The 7,093-nt window shown below is 34.8% G+C and overlaps 3 non-coding genes across 3 annotated transcripts; all 3 read left to right on the forward strand.

Moving 5' to 3' along the window:
* On the forward strand, positions 1 to 74 carry TRNAN-AUU (transfer RNA asparagine (anticodon AUU)). The gene has a single exon. It is a non-coding gene; the product is annotated as a tRNA-Asn (tRNA).
* A 1,097-nt stretch (positions 75 to 1,171) lies between these two features.
* Positions 1,172 to 1,245, forward strand: TRNAN-AUU (transfer RNA asparagine (anticodon AUU)). The gene has a single exon. It is a non-coding gene; the product is annotated as a tRNA-Asn (tRNA).
* Positions 1,246 to 7,019: 5,774 nt separating this feature from the next.
* Positions 7,020 to 7,093, forward strand: TRNAN-AUU (transfer RNA asparagine (anticodon AUU)). The gene has a single exon. It is a non-coding gene; the product is annotated as a tRNA-Asn (tRNA).

Below are 7,093 nucleotides of genomic sequence, written 5' to 3' on the forward strand. Positions count from 1 at the left end.
GTCTCTGTGGCGCAATCGGTTAGTGTGTTTGGCTATTAACCAAAAGGTTGGTGGTTCAATCCCACCCAGGGACGTAATTAACCTTGTGATCAGATTTTGGTGATATTTAAGTAGACAAGTCAAAATTTCAAACCTCCTCTTATGGTGTAGGGTACATGGCCTTCTCTGATGTAATCAGAGTTAGATTTGATTCAGTGATTTTATAAAAAACAGCTAGGAAGCACAATTTAGCAGTGGGTTGCAGAGAAAAAAAATATGCTGGCAGAAAAATCCAATTGAGTGATTAAACAGCTCTTCATTTTCTGGCTTTATTTTTATGCTAACAAATTTGTTCTCTGAAAAGTGTCCACAAAGCCAAGTCTCGGATTAACACCTTTGTAGGGATGGTTTTTCACCTATTACTAAATTAAACTTGCTTCATTGGAAAGGCAGCAAGATGTATCCTCATTTCAATGTCTACTGAAATAATACAGGTTGACACCAGGAAACATTAACGCCACTGCATCCTTGCTGCTTTCTCATGTGGAAGTCTGTTTAATGTGAAAACAAGGTGATATCTAATTAGCACACAGGTAAGGAATTAAGAAAATCTTTATTTAAGGGTGAAGATGTTTCTCACAAAATTGTTGACCCAATGCATCATTGAAATTCAAGCTGGAAAGATGATTTTAATATATCACTTGTACATTTTGTATTGCTCTTCTGGTGACAATGTAGTTTGTTTTTGTCAATTACCATTTTAATAATAGGGTAAAGAAAATGAAGTGGATTTTTGAAAGAAAACAATACTGTCAATATACTATTAAAACAAATTAAAATGGTAAAAGTTATTGTACTTTAAGTAAAAATAAAAGAGCCAAAATATCAATCCCAGTTTTGGATTACTTTAATTAACAAACAAAAAAATGCATATAGCAGAGGATAGTTTCAATCTGCCTACCTCTGGGTTATGGGCCCAGCATGCTTCCATTGCTGTACTCTGCTGCACATGTAAGTGCAAGAGATCATGAAGCACTCACTCATCATGGGAAAGTACCAATGTGTTTCTTCGTTGGTTGATGGAAGAAACATCTTACAAAAACTCTCCAGATTATTGACTTTTTAAAGTTTTTCTAGGAAACGTTTTAGATGAATGCTTATTAGCCTTTGTCAGTATGGACTTTTGCAAAGTGTCTCTGTGGCGCAATCGGTTAGTGTGTTTGGCTATTAACCAAAAGGTTGGTGGTTCAATCCCACCCAGGGACGTAATTAACCTTGTGATCAGATTTTGGTGATATTTAAGTAGACAAGTCAAAATTTCAAACCTCCTCTTATGGTGTAGGGTACATGGCCTTCTCTGATGTAATCAGAGTTAGATTTGATTCAGTGATTTTATAAAAAACAGCTAGGAAGCACAATTTAGCAGTGGGTTGCAGAGAAAAAAAATATGCTGGCAGAAAAATCCAATCGAGTGATTAAACAGCTCTTCATTTTCTGGCTTTATTTTTATGCTAACAAATTTGTTCTCTGAAAAGTGTCCACAAAGCCAAGTCTCTGATTAACACCTTTGTAAGGATGGTTTATCACCTATTACTAAATTAAACTTGCTTCATTGGAAAGGCAGCAATATGCATCCTCATTTCAATGTCTACTGAAATAATACAAGTTGACACCAGGAAACATTAACGCCACTGCATCCTTGCTGCTTTCTCATGTGGAAGTCTGTTTAATGTGAAAACAAGGTGATATCTAATTAGCACACAGGTAAGGAATTAAGAAAATCTTTATTTAAGGGTGAAGATGTTTCTCACAAAATTGTTGACCCAATGCAACATTGAAATTCAAGCTGGAAAGATGATTTTAATATATCACTTGTACATTTTGTATTGCTCTTCTGGTGACAATGTAGTTTGTTTTTGTCAATTACCATTTTAATAATAGGGTAAAGAAAATGAAGTGGATTTTTGAAAGAAAACAATACTGTCAATACACTATTAAAACAAATTAAAATGGTAAAAGTTATTGTACTTTAAGTAAAAATAAAAGAGACAAAATATCAATCCCAGTTTTGGATTACTTTAATTAACAAAAAAAAAATGCATATAGCAGAGGATAGTTTCAATCTGCCTACCTCTCGGTTATGAGCCCAGCATGCTTCCATTGCAGTACTCTGCTGCACATGTAAGTTCAAGAGATCCTGAAGCACTCACTCATCATGGGAAAGTACCAATGTGTTTCTTCGTTGGTTGATGGAAGAAACATCTTACAAAAACTCTCCAGATTATTGACTTTTTAAAGTTTTTCTAGGAAACGTTTTAGATGAATGCTTATTAGCCTTTGTCAGTATGGGCTTTTTGCAAAGTGTCTCTGTGGCGCAATCAGTTAGTGTGTACGGCTATTAACCAAAAGGTTGGTGGTTCAATCCCACCTAGGGACCTAATTGACCTTGTTATCAGATTTTGGTGATCTTTAAGTAGACAAGTCATAATTTCAAACCCCCTGTTATGGTGTAGGGTACCTGGCCTTCTCTGATGTAATCAGAGTTAGATTTGATTCAGTGATTTTATAAAAACAGCTAGGAAGCACAATTTAGCAGTGGGTTGCAGAGAAAAAAAATATGCTGGCAGAAAAATCCAATTGAGTGATTAAACAGCTCTTTATTTTCTGGCTTTATTTTTATGCTAACAAATTTGTTCTCTGAAAAGTGTCCACAAAGCCAAGTCTCTGATTAACACCTTTGTAAGGATGGTTTTTCACCTATTACTAAATTAAACTTGCTTCATTGGAAAGGCAGCAAGATGCATCCTCATTTCAATGTCTACTGAAATAATACAGGTTGACACCAGGAAACATTAACGCCACTGCATCCTTGCTGCTTTCTCATGTGGAAGTCTGTTTAATGTGAAAACAAGGTGATATCTAATTAGCACACAGGTAAGGAATTAAGAAAATCTTTATTTAAGGGTGAAGATGTTTCTCACAAAATTGTTGACCCAATGCATCATTGAAATTCAAGCTGGAAAGATGATTTTAATATATCACTTGTACATTTTGTATTGCTCTTCTGGTGACAATGTAGTTTGTTTTTGTCAATTACCATTTTAATAATAGGGTAAAGAAAATGAAGTGGATTTTTGAAAGAAAACAATACTGTCAATATACTATTAAAACAAATTAAAATGGTAAAAGTTATTGTACTTTAAGTAAAAATAAAAGAGCCAAAATATCAATCCCAGTTTTGGATTACTTTAATTAACAAACAAAAAAATGCATATAGCAGAGGATAGTTTCAATCTGCCTACCTCTGGGTTATGGGCCCAGCATGCTTCCATTGCTGTACTCTGCTGCACATGTAAGTGCAAGAGATCCTGAAGCACTCACTCATCATGGGAAAGTACCAATGTGTTTCTTCGTTGGTTGATAGAAGAAACATCTTACAAAAACTCTCCAGATTATTGACTTTTTTAAGTTTTTCTAGGAAACGTTTTAGATGAATGCTTATTAGCATTTGTCAGTAAGTACTTTTTGCAAAGTGTCTCTGTGGCGCAATCAGTTAGTGTGTACGGCTATTAACCAAAAGGTTGGTGGTTCAATCCCACCCAGGGACGTAATTGACATTGTTATCAGATTTTGGTGATCTTTAAGTAGACAAGTCAAATTTCATACCCCCTGTTATGGTGTAGGGTACCTGGCCTTCTCTGATGTAATCAGAGTTAGATTTGATTCAGTGATTTTATAAAAACATCTAGGAAGCACAATTTAGGAGTGGGTTGAAGAGAAAAAGAAATATGCTGGCAAAAAAACCAAATTGCGTGATTAAACAGCTCTTCATTTTCTGGCTTTATTTTTATGCTAACAAATTTGTTCTCTGAAAAGTGTCCACAAAGCCAAGTCTCTGATTAACACCTTTGTAGGGATGGTTTTTCACCTATTACTAAATTAAACTTGCTTCATTGGAAAGGCAGCAAGATGTATCCTCATTTCAATGTCTACTGAAATAATACAGGTTGACACCAGGAAACATTAACGCCACTGCATCCTTGCTGCTTTCTCATGTGGAAGTCTGTTTAATGTGAAAACAAGGTGATATCTAATTAGCACACAGGTAAGGAATTAAGAAAATCTTTATTTAAGGGTGAAGATGTTTCTCACAAAATCGTTGCCCCAATGCATCATTGAAATTCAAGCTGGAAAGATGATTTTAATATATCACTTGTACATTTTGTATTGCTCTTCTGGTGACAATGTAGTTTGTTTTTGTCAATTACCATTTTAATAATAGGGTAAAGAAAATGAAGTGGATTTTTGAAAGAAAACAATACTGTCAATATACTATTAAAACAAATTAAAATGGTAAAAGTTATTGTACTTAAAGTAAAAATAAAAGAGACAAAATATCAATCCCAGTTTTGGATTACTTTAATTAACAAACAAAAAAATGCATATAGCAGAGGATAGTTTCAATCTGCCTACCTCTGGGTTATGGGCCCAGCATGCTTCCATTGCAGTACTCTGCTGCACATGTAAGTGCAAGAGATCCTGAAGCACTCACTCATCATGGGAAAGTACCAATGTGTTTCTTCGTTGGTTGATGGAAGAAACATCTTACAAAAACTCTCCAGATTATTGACTTTTTAAAGTTTTTCTAGGAAACGTTTTAGATGAATGCTTATTAGCCTTTGTCAGTATGGACTTTTGCAAAGTGTTTCTGTGGCGCAATCAGTTAGTATGTATGGCTATTAACTATAAGGTTGGTGGTTCAATCCCACCCAGGGACCTAATTGACCTTGTTATCAGATTTTGGTGATCTTTAAGTAGACAAGTCAAAATTTCAAACCCCCTGTTATGGTGTAGGGTACCTGGCCTTCTCTGATGTAATCAGAGTTAGATTTGATTCAGTGATTTTATAAAAACAGCTAGGAAGCACAATTTAGCAGTGGGTTGCAGAGAAAAAAAATATGCTGGCAGAAAAATCCAATTGAGTGATTAAACAGCTCTTCATTTTCTGGCTTTATTTTTATGCTAACAAATTTGTTCTCTGAAAAGTGTCCACAAAGCCAAGTCTCTGATTAACACCTTTGTAAGGATGGTTTTTCACCTATTACTAAATTAAACTTGCTTCATTGGAAAGGCAGCAAGATGCATCCTCATTTCAATGTCTACTGAAATAATACAAGTTGACACCAGGAAACATTAACGCCACTGCATCCTTGCTGCTTTCTCATGTGGAAGTCTGTTTAATATGAAAACAAGGTGATATCTAATTAGCACACAGGTAAGGAATTAAGAAAATCTTTATTTAAGGGTGAAGATGTTTCTCACAAAATCGTTGCCCCAATGCATCATTGAAATTCAAGCTGGAAATATGATTTTAATATATCACTTGTACATTTTGTATTGCTCTTCTGGTGACAATGTAGTTTGTTTTTGTCAATTACCATTTTAATAATAGGGTAAAGAAAATGAAGTGGATTTTTGAAAGAAAACAATACTGTCAATATACTATTAAAACAAATTAAAGTGGTAAAAGTTATTGTACTTTAAGTAAAAATAAAAGAGACAAAATATCAATCCCAGTTTTGGATTACTTTAATTAACAAAAAAAATGCATATAGCAGAGGATAGTTTCAATCTGCCTACCTCTGGGTTATGGGCCCAGCATGCTTCCATTGCAGTACTCTGCTGCACATGTAAGTGCAAGAGATCCTGAAGCACTCACTCATCATGGGAAAGTACCAATGTGTTTCTTCGTTGGTTGATGGAAGAAACATCTTACAAAAACTCTCCAGATTATTGACTTTTTAAAGTTTTTCTAGGAAACGTTTTAGATGAATGCTTATTAGCCTTTGTCAGTATGGACTTTTGCAAAGTGTCTCTGTGGCGCAATCAGTTAGTATGTACGGCTATTAACCATAAGGTTGGTGGTTCAATCCCATCCAGGGACCTAATTGACCTTGTTATCAGATTTTGGTGATCTTTAAGTAGACAAGTCAAAATTTCAAACCCCCTGTTATGGTGTAGGGTACCTGGCCTTCTCTGATGTAATCAGAGTTAGATTTGATTCAGTGATTTTATAAAAAACATCTAGGAAGCACAATTTAGCAGTGGGTTGCAGAGAAAAAGAAATATGCTGGCAAAAAAATCAAATTGCGTGATTAAAGAGCTCTTCATTTTCTGGCTTTATTTTTATGCTAACAAATTTGTTCTCTGAAAAGTGTCCACAAAGCCAAGTCTCTGATTAACACCTTTGTAGGGATGGTTTTTCACCTATTACTAAATTAAACTTGCTTCATTGGAAAGGCAGCAAGATGTATCCTCATTTCAATGTCTACTGAAATAATACAGGTTGACACCAGGAAACATTAACGCCACTGCATCCTTGCTGCTTTCTCATGTGGAAGTCTGTTTAATGTGAAAACAAGGTGATATCTAATTAGCACACAGGTAAGGAATTAAGAAAATCTTTATTTAAGGGTGAAGATGTTTCTCACAAAATTGTTGACCCAATGCATCATTGAAATTCAAGCTGGAAAGATGATTTTAATATATCACTTGTACATTTTGTATTGCTCTTCTGGTGACAATGTAGTTTGTTTTTGTCAATTACCATTTTAATAATAGGGTAAAGAAAATGAAGTGGATTTTTGAAAGAAAACAATACTGTCAATATACTATTAAAACAAATTAAAATGGTAAAAGTTATTGTACTTTAAGTAAAAATAAAAGAGACAAAATATCAATCCCAGTTTTGGATTACTTTAATTAACAAAAAAAATGCATATAGCAGAGGATAGTTTCAATCTGCCTACCTCTGGGTTATGGGCCCAGCATGCTTCCATTGCAGTACTCTGCTGCACATGTAAGTGCAAGAGATCCTGAAGCACTCACTCATCATGGGAAAGTACCAATGTGTTTCTTCGTTGGTTGATGGAAGAAACATCTTACAAAAACTCTCCAGATTATTGACTTTTTAAAGTTTTTCTAGGAAACGTTTTAGATGAATGCTTATTAGCCTTTGTCAGTATGGACTTTTGCAAAGTGTCTCTGTGGCGCAATCGGTTAGTGTGTTTGGCTATTAACCAAAATGTTGGTGGTTCAATCCCACCCAGGGACG

The sequence above is a fragment of the Pseudophryne corroboree genome, unplaced genomic scaffold (genome assembly GCF_028390025.1).
Source record: "Pseudophryne corroboree isolate aPseCor3 unplaced genomic scaffold, aPseCor3.hap2 scaffold_798, whole genome shotgun sequence".
Classification (NCBI taxonomy): domain Eukaryota; kingdom Metazoa; phylum Chordata; class Amphibia; order Anura; family Myobatrachidae; genus Pseudophryne; species Pseudophryne corroboree.